This window comes from Misgurnus anguillicaudatus, chromosome 6 (assembly GCF_027580225.2).
Source record: "Misgurnus anguillicaudatus chromosome 6, ASM2758022v2, whole genome shotgun sequence".
In the NCBI taxonomy this organism is placed as follows: domain Eukaryota; kingdom Metazoa; phylum Chordata; class Actinopteri; order Cypriniformes; family Cobitidae; genus Misgurnus; species Misgurnus anguillicaudatus.
Genome location: NC_073342.2, coordinates 167,174 through 180,852, shown reverse-complemented (window position 1 = coordinate 180,852; position 13,679 = coordinate 167,174). Strand labels below are relative to the sequence as shown.

At 44.4% G+C, this 13,679-nt stretch overlaps 1 protein-coding gene across 4 annotated transcripts in view; it reads left to right on the top strand.

The window, feature by feature from the left end:
• Positions 1–13,679, top strand: part of LOC129435000 (beta-2-glycoprotein 1-like) — a 178,739-nt gene that overhangs the window by 108,134 nt on the left and 56,926 nt on the right. The gene's annotated exons all lie outside the window — the stretch shown is intronic.

Below are 13,679 nucleotides of genomic sequence, written 5' to 3'. Positions count from 1 at the left end.
TGTGCAAAGTCAGGCACTACGAGGAAAGCCTTTTATTAGTTGCCCCGTACTGGACGACCAGGAGTTGGTTTTCAGAGTTAATGCTCCTCGCGACAGCCCCTCCCTGGCGAATTCCCCGGAGGAAGGACTTCTTTCTCAAGGAAGGGGCACATTATGGCACCCGCGCCCCGACCTGTGGGATTTCCATGTATGGTCGTTGAGTGCGCGCAAGGTTTAGGTGATTTATCGCAAGCGGTATCTAACACCATCGACGCGGTACGAGCACCGTCCACAAGACGGGCTTATGCGCTTAAATGAAACCCTTTTCGTCACCTGGTGCTCTTTGCAACGCGAGGACCCCAGAGAATGCTTAACATTGTGCTTTTATATATCTTCAACATAGGTTAGATGGTAGGCTGTCACCCTCCACCATTAAAGTTGATATCGCCGCTATTTCTGCTCATCACTCACTTATTAACGGCAGATCAGTTGGCCAGCATGATTTGGTTATTAGATTTTAAGAGGCGCTCGCAGGCTAAACCCCTCACGCCCTCCCTCTATTCCTCCGAGACCTGTCCATGGTGCTGAAGCCCTACTACAGGTACCGCGTTCGAGCCTTTGAAGTTTTTGTCAATGAAAACTCTGACCCTGCTAGCATTGGCCTCCGTGAAGAGAGTAGGGGATTTATATGCATTCTCTGTTGACGATTCGTGCCTTTAGTTTGGTCCTGCTGTCTCACTGAGACCCAGACCAGGCTACGTGCCCAAAGTTCCCACCACTCCCTTCAGAGATATGGTGGTGAGCTTGCAAGCGCTGCCCCCCGGAGGAGGCAGACCCAACCATGGCTTTATTATGTCCCTATTATGTCCCGTACGAGCGTTACGCCTCTACGTGGATCGCACACAAAGCTTCAGGACCTCAGATCAGCTCTTTGTTTGTTACGGTGCTCAGCAGAGAGGGAAAGCTGTCACTAAGCAGAGGATGTCTCATTGGATAGTTGATACTATCGCCCTTGCTTATAATCTGCAGGGCATTCCTTGTCTATTTAATTTGAGAGCTCACTCTACTAGAAGTGTTGCCTCATTTTGGGCATTCGCTCGTGGTTCCTCGCTAACAGACATCTGCAGAGCTGCTGGTTGGGCGACACCTATACGTTCATTAGATTTTACAGTGTTCGTGTCGAGCCTGTCTCCTCTTGTGTTCTTTCCTCGTTAGGGGAAGCACAGAGAACAGGCTCGCAGGTCGGCTTGCAGCCTCTGACTGGTGCTCCAAACTGAGCTCAGTATGGAAGGCCATCGAGGCAAAAACGTGTAATAATTTGTTTTGCCTTCCTCCGCTGCCTTGGCAACCTGATGTTGCGGAGCATCCGCTGCCAGCCTCTCACTAGCTGCATCCTCGCGAACCTGTGTTTGGCTCGGGCATCCACATTGCGTCCCACCAGGTTCCTTTGTGAGTTTTTTCCGTGGGATTAATCCTACTAGCCCACGTTTCCCGCAGCAGAGCACTGCTTTGCTTACACAGCCACGGCTGCCATTTTTACCTCAACTACGGTTGACTTTCGCCCCCACCAATAGCCCTTAAACGGGGCGGTGGCTTCCGCAGCGTCCCTATACCGCTCAGATAGGGCGCTTCCCAGTCGCTGGCACTACTGTGGGGTTAAAGGAACATCTAGTGCCCGGCCTTCTGCCTTAAAACCTAATTCTCCTTATCCTTAAATGGAACCGGAGGGCTTTACGCAGACACTGGAAGAGGTCAGCCCTCAGTGGCGTTTTGGTAGGGATTCCCAATTCGTCGGTCACGACGTGACGTAACGTGGACATTTGTTTTTAAAAGTTTATGCCCGGCTCATGGTTTGCTGCACATATGTAAACGAGTAAGGAGAGATTAAACATTTTTCTTAAGAATATTAATAGCATTTACCATGCTTTGAAGTGTTGACGAAAATGAGGATTTAGTTTATTTATTTATTAGGTTGTTCAAGCTATCTAGTGTGAGAAGAGTACCATTAATAAAACAATTATGTGAATGCCTTGTTAAAGAGAAAAGTTTTAAGTCTAGATTCAAAGGTATCTATTGTGTCTGATTCTCGGACAACGGTTGGCAAATCATTCCAGAGCTTAGGGGCTAAGTAGGAAAAGGATCTTCCACCTTTAGACACTTTTGATATTTTAGGGATAACTAAGAGACCAGAATTTTGCGAACGCAGTGCACGTGATGGATTGTATTCAGATAGTAATTCTCTAAGATATGAGGGTGCTAGGCCATTTAAGGCTTTGTAGGTGATAAGTGATATTTTAAATTGTATGCGATAATTAACTGGTAGCCAGTGTAAAGATGCCAAAATTGGACTTATGTGGTCATACTTCTTAGATCGAGTAAGCAGTCTTGCAGAAGCGTTTTGAACTAGCTGCAGCTTGTTTACCTGATTTGCATGGCATCCCCCAAGTAGCGAGTTACAATAGTCTATTCTAGAGGTCATAAAAGCATGGATAAGCTTCTCTGCGTCAGATGTAGACAGCATGTGGCGAATTTTAGAGATATTTCTAAGATGGAAGAATGCTGTGCGGCAGACGTTGCCTATATGACTATCGAAGGATAAGTTGCTGTCGAACATCACACCTAAGTTCCTAACCGAGGAAGATGGCACCACAGTGCAGCCATCTATGTGCAACTTGTAATCTGACATATTATGTTTGTAGCGATTCGGTTCAATAATAAGCATCTCTGTCTTATTGGAGTTCAGCTTAAGAAAGTTGTGTGCCATCCAGTCACTAACATCGCTAATGCAGTCTGCTAGCTTAGAAAACGTGTGGGTTTCGCTGGGATGTGAGGAGATGTAAAGCTGGGTATCATCCGCATAGCAGTGAAAACTTATGTTATGTTTCCTGATAATGTCTCCTAGGGGTAACATATATAACGAGAACAGGATAGGACCTAAAACTGATCCCTGCGGTACACCATATTTGACCAGGGAGTGATATGACTCTTCCTCATTTACATAAACAAAGTGATAGCGATTGGTTAGATACGACCTAAACCAGGCTAACGCCTGACCACTGATACCAACATAGTTTTCTAGTCTTTTGAGTAAGATTGTGTGATCTATTGTGTCAAAGGCTGCGCTTACGTCTAGTAATATAAGGATTGAGATTTCACCACGATCGGATGTTAACATGAGGTCATTTGTAACTCTAAGCAGCGCTGTCTCTGTGCTATGGTGGGGCCTGAATCCTGATTGGAACTTTTCATACGTACTATTATTTGTCAAGAATGTGCGTAACTGGCTTGCCACTACCTTTTCTAATATTTTCGAAAGAAAAGGGAGATTTGAGATTGGTCTAAAGTTATTAAGCTCTCCCTGATCAAGCTGTGGTTTTTTAATCAGCGGTTTAATAACTGCTAGCTTGAAAGCTGTTGGAACGTATCCTATTTCTAGCGATGAGTTAAAGATTTGTAGTACCGGGGTTGACACTACAGGGAATACCTCTTTAAGTAGTTTTGTGGGAACGGGGTCTAATATACAGGATGATGATTTGGAGGAGGTGACGCGGGTCGAGAGCTCATCGCTGGGAGTAGGTTTAAATGACTCAAGATGTTCATATGGTAATCTAGTGTTTAGTGAACTAATGGGTAGAGTGATGGCTGCTTGGGTAGTTACGATGTTTTCCCTAATAGCCGTAATTTTGTTAGAAAAGAAGTTCATGAAATCGTTACTATTGTGTTGAAGTTTACTATTGGTTTCTGTTTGTTCTTTGTTTCTTGTCAGTTTTGCGACTGTGCTAAAGAGGAAGCGAGGGTTGTTATGATTTTCTTTAATAAGCGTACTGAGATAGGTTGATCTGGCCGTTTTTATAGCCTGTCTGTAGTGTTTAACACTATCTGTCCATGCTGCACGCCATACCTCTAACTTTGTGCTTCTATAATTTCTTTCCATTTTTCTAGCTGCCTTTTTAAGAGCAGCGGTGTGATGGTCATACCATGGAGCTGGCGGTTTTTCTTTGATTTTCTTTTTTCGAATGGGAGCAACGGCATCCAGTGTGTTAGAACAGACATTGTTCAGGTTTTCTATTAAAGTATCTAGATCGTCACAGTTATCTGCTACATGTTTCATTTGGGACAGGTCTGGAATAGTGCTAATAAAGCTATCTTTAGTGGTGGAAATTATTGTTCTGGCTAGTCGGTAGGATGTTGTGGATTGAGTGATCCTATCTAGAAGTACAGTGTATGACACAAGGTAATGGTCAGAAACTGCATCACTCTGAGGTGATATTTCGATGTCATTAATATTGAGTCTGAGTGACAGAATTAAGTCTAATGTGTGCTTACGAGTATGCGTGGGCCCTGACACGTTTTGTTTAATACCGAGAGAATTTAGAACATCCATAAACGCACGTCCTAATGCATCTTTTGAGTTATCCACATGAATATTAAAATCAACAACGATAAGAGCTTTATCTACAGTGACTGCAAGCTCAGACAGGAAATTTGCTATTTCTTTAAGGAAATCTGCATGGTGGCCCGGAGGTCTATAGATTGTAGCTAAGACAAAAGAAAGCTGTTTGTTGTTACGATCAGTTATTTCCATATTTAATAACATTAGTTCAAATGAATTAAATTTTAGTTCAGATTTTTGGTTAACTTTAAAAATGTTGTTGTATATTGTAGCTACACCGCCCCCTCTCTCCTTTAATCGAGGTTCGTGTCTATAATAATAGTCTTGTGGGGTGGATTCGTTTAAACTAATGTAGTCGTCTGCTTTAAGCCAGGTTTCTGTTAAACAGAGTGCATCTAAGTTTTGGTCATTAATTATTTCATTAACAATAGGTTCTTTATTGGTAAGCGATCTAATGTTAAGAAGGCCGAATTTTAACATTTGAGGTTCATCTGGTAATGTATTGTTTTCTAATTTTATGTTAATCAAATTTGTACGTGATGTGGCAAGCGGTGCTCTGTATTTGCTTGTTCGGGGAACAGATACAGTTGAAATGTGTTGAGTTTCTGGTGAGATCGACTCGAAGTGCTGGGATATATGTGATCTTGACATATCATGCCAGCTGACAGACGGACGGTTAAGCTGATCCGTCTTTTTCTGACCTGGGCCCTGGATAGTCAGACTATATCAGAATTAAGACTATTAATCAGATTTTTGGTAAGTATAGCACTTCCTTCTGATGTCGGATGGTTAGGAGGAATGGTCTCCCCCAGAAATGTTTCCAATTGTCTATAAACCCTACATTATGCTGAGGGCACCACTTTGACATCCAGCCATTTAGAGACACTAATCTACTATGTGTTTCATCTCCCCGGTTGGCGGGGAGGGGACCAGAGCATATTACATTGTCTGACATTGTTTTTGCAATTTCACACATCTCCTTAATAGTATCTTTGGTGATTTCCGACTGTCGGAGTCTGGTGTCATTTGTGCCGGCGTGAATAACAATCTTAGAAAACTTCCGCTTAGCATTAGCCAGCACTTTAAGTTTGGATCTAATGTCAGACGTTCTGGCTCCCGGTATACAGTCGACTAGGGTGTTTGGTGCCTCAATGTTAGTGTTCCTGAGTATAGAATCTCCAGTGACCAGGGCACTTTTAACAGGTGTTTCAGCTGATGTACTCCTTAGGGGATCGAATCTGTTAGAAATTACCGTAACGTTATGGGTCTTAGATGGACCCCGTATATGACTATGCCGCCTGACAGTCACCCAGTTAGACCGCTGATTTGACTCTGATGTCGAAACCGAGCCATGTGTATTTTGATAAACACTATGCGCGCTCGATACAGTATTTGTAGTGTTTACATTAGCATCTGATGTCGGAACCGAGCCATTAGTCTTTTCGCTCGATACAGTATTTACAACAGTAACATTAGCGGTTTTTCTATCCTCAACTAGCGTTCGGATGCGCGATTCTAGTTCAGCAACCTTCTCAGTTAATCTTAATACTTCAATACACTTAGTGCATGTAAACCCCTCTATGCTAACAGCAGAAGCTAAACTATACATGTGGCAAGAAGTACATGTTACAATAACAAGCGGAGTCTTACCGCTTTCATGCTGGGCGATGGCGTCTTCGTTTACCCGAGCGCGCTCCGCGGAGCTGCATCGCGTGGGGTGTTCGGTTGTGACACGCCTCCTTAGTCGCCTGCGAACATCTGGGTCCAAGGTGATGTGGGGCATGCTGAATCTGCGAAACCCGGGCAGCGGCTCCTCCACAGCTTCCCAATCGCTTTCATGTTGGGCAATGGCGTCTCCGTTCACTCGTGCATGGTCCGTGAAGCTGCATCGCGTGGAGTGCTTGTTTGCTGCACGCCTGGGTCGCGTGTGGACGTCCGGAGACAGGGTGAGGTGGGCGCGGTAGCTCGCGTTGGATCTGCTCAAACCGATCAACTCCTCCACAGCTTCCCGCTCAGGCGAGGACAGGTCAGAAAAGCATATATCAGATGAATCCGCCATCAGATCGAAAAATGCTAGCTTCAGTCGGCAGCGTTTGTTGACGCTAGCGGGCTATATGCTAACACTGGGTGTTTATTAGTGATAAATAGTTTCACGTGGTAGTACTGCTCAATAATCGTCACGGTAAAGTATTCCTAGGTAAAACTAATAAGTTATATTATATAAATAGGAATAAGATAGTAAAAAAAGGTTTTTAGATGAAGAACTCGACGGAGCTCCGATGCACAATCTGTTCAGCGTGATCTGTTCAGCGTGACGTCACCGTTTGAAATGTGACTTCCCAAGCGAGTTCCCAATTCGTCGGTCACGACGTGACGTCTCCGTTCCCTTCCTTCAGGGAACGAGGGTTACATACGTAACCGAGACGTTTTTCAGATTGGGCCGTTTTCTGGCTGACATTTCTAAAAGAGGAATTTCTATGAGATGTTTAGCATGTCTAGCACTTTTTGTATGTTCGTGAATTCGGGTAGACTACCATTATTCAACAAAGACAAGGTAAAAATGATTTTTCATTCTCTGTCCCCTTTAAAAAAATCCTTGAGTACATGTGGAGTACTCCTTAAAATAGTGGAGATGTGGTTTAGTTAAACAAACTAGAATCAGCGCTATGCTGCCTCTCTGTCTCTCTCTCATTTGCTTGCTCTCACACACACACACACACACACACACACACACACACACACACACACACACACACACACACACACACACACACACACACACACACACGCGCACACACACACACACACACACACACACGCACACACACTGTGCGCGTGGATCAGCTCCTGTGTGAAGGAGAGAAAGAGCATCCTGGTGAATTTTGGTTAAAGACGACTGAGCTGCAGCAGCCTGGCATAAGATTGCAAGACCAAAATGCAAATTTCGCGCGTGGAGCAGGAGTTAACTTATGTTCGATCTACCGGCATTGCCTTTGCGATCAATTGGACACCCCTGTGCTAGACAGATACTTTGTTTGCACAGTCCTACCGTAATTTTGTCACTCCTAGACGTACGTCTGCCGTCAGGGGGGAAACGTTTACCTCGATGAAAGAAAGTCATTGTCTCACCAGGTTATGTTTATTTGGCTATCCAGTGCTGAGCTTTGATGAAACTTCACGAGGGTGGGAGATACGCGGCGTGATTGACAGCTTTGAAACCAGATGGATATACGTGAAAATCAGATGACATGATTTCACAACTTTTCATTGGCCATTTAGATATGTGAAGCATACTGTATACGGAAATGAACCTGGGCATTCAATCCGTCGAAAAATCAAAAAATATGCAAAATGGACATAAGTGGTTTTCATCTGACAGCGACGATATGTACAGACAGGGTTAAATTGGGATTTGTTTTGTGGAGGGGGATTTGTTGGGAGGGGGTGTTTGAGGGGTAACATGTTTAATGCTGATGAGAGCAAAGCCACTGGTGTGTTTCAATGACATTTTGGACCTCTGATAGAATTTTATAATTTTCAGCTTTAAGGCTGAGCCTTTAAAGCCTGAACTTAAAATTATGCAAATCTATGAGTCTGACATCCTATATGCATTTGTTGCACATGTCATCATGCACAATTGATAAAACTTTGAAGGAAGTTATAAGAATCAACCTCCTTGACTAATTCAATGCATAATGTGGCGTTACAAAGAGGGGGGGTAGTTTTAAAGAGAACCTACCCCCAAAACATAGACTACGCCACCCTGGGACTTACACCCAGGGAATACTTGGAGTTAGTTCCTAATTTTGATATTCTAGATACACAATTTAAAACAGATTCATACTTGGGAAGGGGACAAATTATAATGGTTGCTGAGGCTTACCGGTGGAGGAAAAAGGAGTCACAAGGGCTTTAGGGAAATCCAAAAAAACAAAGAAAATCACCCACGTGAACACACACACACACAGCAAAACACAACAGTGAATATGGGGAAATTGGGGTAATTGCCACGGCATGCAGGCAAGGGACACCACCACCCGGGGCACCAATACCACCACCTTCAGCTCTCAGCAACTGAAACAAAAACAAACACACAGGAGGTTGAATCAACAGGCAAAATTCAATATGAAAGCGAGCTAACTAAAGTTCACTTAAATCACAAAATATATAATAAATTGCCAGGGCCAACAATGGCTCCACAAAGGCAGTGCACATAAAGACAGAATAACACAATTAAACTTATCACTAAACAAAAAACAAATATAATTAAAATACAATAAATCAAAGAAAAGAAACTAATAAAACAAAAAAAAAAAACAATAAAGGGAAATACACTTAAATTAATTTGTACTGTAACAAAAGAAAAAAACAAAATCCAAATAAAGAGAGACAACCTTTAACAAACCGGAAAACAAAACAACAAAACACTTAACCAACCAAATTATAACAAAGCAAACCCCTTCAGCTGCATAGAACAGTTAAAATACTAGCCCAATAAACAGGAGGCTCGCCCATGTAAACGAATGGACCAATGGCCGTAGAGGCTGAAGAGCAGTAAAGTGGCTGACACAATGTTCAAAATACGTTCCTCGCTAACAGCAGCAAGTAGTACTCTAATAGAATAACCGAGATGACCGCAAGACATGCACGTCACACCCAGTACTCCAAAGCGAGAGTTTTGCGATTACATGGAATAAAGTGTCTAGTATAATGTTCTCAGCAGGCATGTACATGAACAACAGTACAGGGCAGGCGTGCAGATTGAATGAGGTGTCTAGTATAATGTTCATGCACGTCACACCCAGAACTACAAAGCGAGAGTTTTGCGATTACATGGAATAAAGTGTCTAGTATAATGTTCTCAGCAGGCATGTACATGAACAACAGTCCAGGGCAGGCATGCAGATTGAATGAGGTGTCTAGTATAATGTTCTCAGCACGCACGTGCACACACACAGCAATACAGGGCGAGCGTGCGACAGCCACGTAAGGTGATTAATAAAATGTTTCAAGGACGCACGTTTACACAACCAGTAATCCGGGACAAACGTACAACCATCGAACAGCACAGCTAACACTAAGGTTATTATGACAAAGTATGCATGCTACACGAACAATGATCCAGGCAAAACAGCAGCTAGTGAATGAATGCTCAGCAGCTGAAGTCAGTCTCCAGTTGAACCAGCCCGGTCTCTGTTATTTAACAAAAAAAATTAACCCCAATCAACCATAAATAAAGCTGGCACCAAGTGCCTACATACTGATCAGGCATCGTTCTGTATCACCCAGGAGAAGGCAGCTCAAAGGGTACAAACAGTACAGGTAGCCTTCAGTAACATCAGCTTTTGAATGCGTCAAGCGACCGTATAGAGGATTAACAAACCAACCGGAGATCTACGAACATTCAGTACAAGGTAAACATAACGATAGCTGATAACAGCGAGATACACAGAGACAGCAGAGCCCACGGAGCGAGTGACCCAGAAGTATGATGCACTTCCTTTACCAGTGAGCAAGACAGCAGTCCAAAGGACTACGACGTGCATTTATGGAGAGAGCCAGGGACAGCAATTGGCCACAAGAATGCAAAGTAATTACGAGTTTAACTCATACTGCCACAATCAGATAGGCTACCCAAAAAAGACTCAATTAACAAGAAAAAAACATACAGATTGAGCAATATGTCTTATAAATTAGCCATAGAGATTGCCTAAGCTGGTCAGCAGTCAGTAAAACAATCGTCTCAGTTACGGATGTAACCCTCGTTCCCTGAAGGAGGGAACGGAGATGTCACGTCGTGACCGACGAATTGGGAACTCGCTTAGAGAGACCAATCTGCTTCGTATACTACTAAAACGCCAATGAACTTGGCATTGAGATATTTGCATAATGCTGGCGCCGCCCCACCAGGTGCCTTTATAAGCAGCAGGTGCAAATATGGAAATTAGCTTCTTTTCGCTGAGAAAGCCGGGACAATGTGACCGGTCGATAAACAGTAGGGAGCAGTCCTGTGGCGACGGGACATGACGTCTCCATTCCCTCCTTCAGGGAACGAGGGTTACATCCGTAACCGAGACGTTCCCTTTCTGTCGGTCACTACGACATCACGTCGTGACCGACGTATTGGGAATCCCTACCAAAACGCCACTGAGGGCTGACCTCTTATAGTGTCTGCGTAAAGCCCTCCGGTTTCCTCCGGAAAATTAGGTTTTAAGGCAGAAGGCCGGGCACTAGATGTTCCTTTAACCCCACAGTAGTGCCAGCGACTGGGAAGCGCCCTATCTGAGCGGTATAGGAACGCTGCGGAAGCCACCCTTAGCCAGTTAAGGGCTAATGGTGGGCGAATGGCCAGTTAAGGGCTAATGGTGGGCGAAAGTCAACCGTAGTTGAGGAATAAATGACAGCTGTGGCTGTGTAAGCAAAGCAGTGCTCTGCTGAGGAAAACGTGGGCTAGTAGGATTAACCCCACGGAAAAATACTCAGAAAGGAACCCGGTGGGACGCAATGTGGAGCCCGAGCCAGACACGTAGGTTCGCTAGGATACAGCTAGTGAAAGGCTGACAGCCAATGCTCCGCAACAAAGGCTGCCAAGGCAGCGGAGGAAGAGCATTTCAAACCATTACGCATTTTTGCTTTGATGGCCTTCCATACTAAACTCAATTTGGAGCACCAGTCGGAGGCTGCAAGCCGACTTGCGAGTCTGCTCTCAGTGCTCTCCCTGATGAGGGAAAAAACACGAGAGGATACAGGCTCAATACGAACACTGTAAAATCTAATGAACGTATTAGGTGTCGCCCAACCAGCAGCTCTGCAGATGTCTGTTAGCGAGGAACCAAGAGCGATAGCCCAAAATGAGGCAACACTCCGTGTGGAGTGCGCTCTCAAATTAAAGGGGCAAGAAATACCCTGCAGATTATAAGCCAGGGTGATAGTAACAACTATCCAAAGAGACATCCTCTGCTTAGTGACAGCTTTCCCTCTCTGCTGACCACCGTAACAAACAAAAAGCTGGTCTGAGGTCCTGAGGTTTTGCGTGCGAGCCACGTATAGTCGCAGTGCGCGTACGGGGCACAACAAAGCCATGGTTGGGTCTGCCTCCTCCGGGGGCAGCGCTTGCAAGCTCACCACCTGATCTCTGAAGGGAGTGGTGGGAACTTTTGGCACGTAGCCTGGTCTGGGTCTCAGTGAGACAGCAGGACCAAACTAAAGGCACGAATCGTCAATCAATGCATGTAAATCCCATACTCTCGTCATGGAGGCCAATGCTAGCAGGGTCAAAGTTTTCATTGATAAAAACTTCAGACTCGCAGACTGCAAAGGCTCAAATGGGGGACCTGAAGGCTTCAGCACCATGGACAGGTCTCAGGAGGAAAGAGGGAGGGTGCGAGGGGTTTAGCCTGCGAGCGCCTCTTAAAATGTAATAACTAAATCATGCTGGCCAACTGATCTGCCGTTGATAAGTGAGTGATGAGCAGAAATAGCGGCGATATCAACTTAAATGGCGGAGGGACAGCCTACCATCTAACCCAGGGGTGTCAAACTCAATTTCATCCCGGGCCACATCAGCATTACGGTTACTCTCAAAGGGCCAGTTGTATTTGAACGACTGTATGAATGTATCAACTCTTTAATTACTGTACATTGCATAATTTTCTCTGCATTTGCTTACTATTGGTTTTGTTAATAACTCAATTAATACCCTTAAAAGTAGAAGTTCAGGACAAATACTGACAAAGTGTATAGAGTACAACTATTCTACAGATTATTCTAAAAATAATTGTGATGACAAAACACATGTTGTATGTGAGTAGACTCAACATTTTCTGTTATCCTTCATTGTGCAGGTAAGAAAATTAGAGGAATTTTAAGATACTAATCTGTTTTACAATCTCCACCACAATATGCATTTATTAGACACATATACTCTCACTTGTCATTTCTTGCCCTCTTTACAAAAAAAGTTGTAATTTTTTACCTGCCTTTGAGTGTCTGATTGACTGACGTCTCATGAGTTCGGTGTTGTAGGCTACAGATCAATAGTTTCAATCGTTTATTAAAAGTAATCAGTTCAGATGAGTCATTAGTTCGCGTATTTAGCGGGAATAGATGCGTTGTAAACTAATCCCAGCTGGACATCGCGAAACATTTCTGGAAACGAGACGGAAAACATTTTCTCGCTGGATGCGCGTGAGCGTGCGCGAGAGAGGGAGAGAAAGAACGAGCAGATACTCTGTTTCTATATCCAAAGGCTGCAGCCTGAGGAGGTCGCATATGCAGCGTCATCAAGCCTGGTTTATTTAAATTAACTAACCATTACAATCGCACGTCATACGCATATTACAACTATTTACTATAAACGAAGAATAATATTTAACTTTATAATTGTTAATATATTGAAACAAGACAGTCTTGATGACGTATGCAGCCTGGAAATGCGACCTCCGGACGCTGCATTCTTCGCATTAAGACACGGCCACTCTAGTAGTGCGCGCGTGCGGGACACAGCTCGTTCTCTCTCATGCAATCATCAACATTATCACTGTAATTATATTACAAAAAGACTTTGGCCGGACAAAAATTAGTTTCGGTGGCTGCTAAAAAAAATCAATGTAGGAAATAACCTGCAAAACATAAAACTTATAATAACAATAAAATAATCTGTAAACTCTCGCGGGCCACATAATTAACATAATTTGTAAACTCTCGCGGGCCAGATGAAATGAGGGGGCGGGCCGGATTTGGCCGCGGGCCTTGAGTTTGACACCCCTGATCTAACCTATGTTGAAGATATAAAAGCACAATGTTAATGGGCATTCTCTGGGGTCCTCGCGTTGCGAAGAGCACCAGGTGACGAAAAAGGTTTCATTAAGCGCGTAAGCCCGTCTTGTGGACGGTGCACGAACCGCGTCGATGGTGTTAGATACCGCTTGCGTTAAATCACCTAAACCTTGCACGCTCAACGACCATACATGGAGATCCCACAGGTCGGGGCGCGAGTGCCAAATGTGCCCCTTCCTTGAGAAAGAAAGTCCTTCCTCAGGGGAATCCGCCAGGGAGGGCTGTCGCGAGGAGCATTAACTCTGAAAACCAATTCCTGGTCGTCCAGTACGGACGAATAATAAAAGGCTCTCCTCGTCCTGCCTGACTTTGCACAGTGTCTGCGCAATAAAGCTCACTGGAAGGAATGCGTATTTGCGCATCCCCCGCGGCCAGCTGTGTGCCAACGCATCCACGCCGAGGCTGCCCTCGGTTAGTGAATAAAATAGGCGACAGTGGGTATCGTCCGGCGACGCAAACAGATCTATCT